The following is a 2,514-nucleotide window of genomic DNA, read 5'->3' on the forward strand; positions in this document are numbered from 1 at the left end:
TTCCGATCTCATTATCATCATCATCATTGTTTAACGTCCGCTTTCCATGCTAGCATGGGTTGGATGATTTGACTGAGGACTGGTAAACCAGATGGCTGCATGAGACTCCAATCTGATGTAGCAGAGTTTCTACAGCTGGATGCCCTTCCTAACGTCAACCACTCCAAGAGTGAAGTGGGTGCTTTTACGTGCCACCAGCACGAGGGGCAGTCAGGCAGTACTGGCAACAGTCACACTCAAATGATGTCTTTTATGTGCCACCTGCACAGGAGCCAGTCCAGTGGCACTGGCAACGACCTCGCTTGAACATTTTTTCATGTGCTACCGGCACAAGTGCCAGGAAGGCGACGCTGGTAACAATCACGCTCGAATGGTGCTCTGTCATGATTTTTTATTGTCGCTTGTTTTTACTGTCTTGTTCGCACTGTCCTGTTCTTGTGAACACTTTCATCCTCCACAAAAAATCCCAAATTTTATTTAATTTGCTTTGCAGGAAGGACTGTTTCAATGATGTCACGTATTGTCCTTACCTTCGAAACGCGGAGTAGATGAAACAGGGACATCTGACGAAGGGGTATATTCTTTATGTTGCATGTCTTGTTTCTCTGTTTGTTTTTTTGTTGTTCGAAAAAAAGTTCGTTTTCTATGTTTTCATTTTTATGTTTTTGTTTCTCATTGTGTTTAACGTTTTTTTGATGTCCTGTACCCTTATATGCATGTATATATACATATCTATGTAGGTATGTACATATATGTATGCATATATGCATATATTTATATATTATTTATATTATATATATATATATATATATATATATATATATATATATAAACACACATAATATATATTTTCAGCTTAGAGCTGTGGCTATGCTGGGGCACCACCATTTTGCTAGGCTGTTATTATTGAGAGCCTCCTGAAATATGTGGCATTTGGTGAATAAGGGTGTTTGATGTCGCTACCTTCATTTGTACCTTTTGCCATGAGGTAGGTTTATCTGGAACTCTCAACAGGAAGAGGTCCAGTTTTGATTTGAAAACACCTACATTCAGTTTCTGTAGGTCCCCCATGCTCTTTGGGAGAGTATTAAAAAGCTGTGGGCTCCTGTAACCCAAGCCATTGTAGTAACTGGTCCTGAAGCACGATGGCATTGCTGGGATCTTTGGCATTGTGCAGTGTTGACCCGTTCTGGCATTTGTGTAGCTATCAATGCCAAAATTTGGCACAATTCCTTCCAGGATCTTCTAGATGTATATTACTGCATACCTCTCCTGCCTTCACTCCTGTGAGTAGAGTCTTACCTGTTTCAGCCTTTCCCAGTAGCTGAGCTTTTGCAATGAGACGATCTTCTTTGTGAAAATTCGCTGGGTTGCTTCAAGGTCTGCTGTTAATTTTACACTGTTGGGTGACCATAGCTGGGAGCAGTAATCCAAGCAGCTGAGGCCAAGTATCCTCCGGAGGACCATTATGGTTTCCTTCTCTCTGGTTCTGAATGTTCTCAGGATCCATCCTGCCAGTCGTCTGCACTTTGTCACCATCCTGGTAATGTGCACTTGGAAAGAGGCATCATTACTCATGTCAATACCCAGGTCCCTCACTGATTTAGTTTCTGGGATTGTAATCCCCTGTGGACCAGTGTACTCTGTAAGTTTTATATTGGATGCTGGTAACAGAGGGCTTGAAATTTTTCAGCATTAAACTGCATATTATTATCCTTAGCCCATCTGCAAATTGAGTCCACCTCCTGCTGCAGATGTGCAACATCGCTGGGGTTTTGTATTTTCTGCAAGACCTTCGCATCATCTGCATAGCTAGCAAGGGTAGCTATCCGAGCAGCTGAGGGCATATCTGAGAGGGCCACTATGAAAAGCAGTGGTCCCAAGACAGTGTCCTGTGGGACACCACTCACTATTTGTGTTTTCATTGAGGTAGCTCCATTGGCCACTACTTCCTGACTTCTATCTTTCAGAAAATCATGTAACCACTTTTCAAGTTTTCCAGCTATGCTGATATCATGCAGTTTGTGGCATATCATACCATGATCCTCTTTATCAAAAGCTTTTGCAAAGTCAAGGTATATACATCCACATTTGTGTTGTTAAGTGACTGCCTCAACACCCAGTCATAGTGCTGTAAGAGCTGGGTCAGGCAGCTCCTACCTGGTTAAAAGCCATGCTGAGTATCACTCAGCAAGTCATTTTCTTCGAGGAATGTGATTAGTTTCCCTCTGACTATCCATTCCATGACTTTGCTGATGTGTGAAATCAGAAAGATAGGCCTATAGTTTTTGGCATCTGCTCTGCTTCCCCCTTTATGGATTGGGCATATTATTCCCTCCTTCAGTTTGCTTGGCTGCTTGCCATTTGCAAGAAACCTCTGGAAGAGAATCTGTAGTGGTTTTGCCAGGCTACGCTTACACAATTTGAGGAGGATTACTGGGAAACCATCAGGACCATACATACATACATACATATATATATACATATATATATATATATATATATATATATATA

Source organism: Octopus bimaculoides, chromosome 3 (assembly GCF_001194135.2).
Source record: "Octopus bimaculoides isolate UCB-OBI-ISO-001 chromosome 3, ASM119413v2, whole genome shotgun sequence".
In the NCBI taxonomy this organism is placed as follows: Eukaryota; Metazoa; Mollusca; class Cephalopoda; order Octopoda; family Octopodidae; genus Octopus; species Octopus bimaculoides.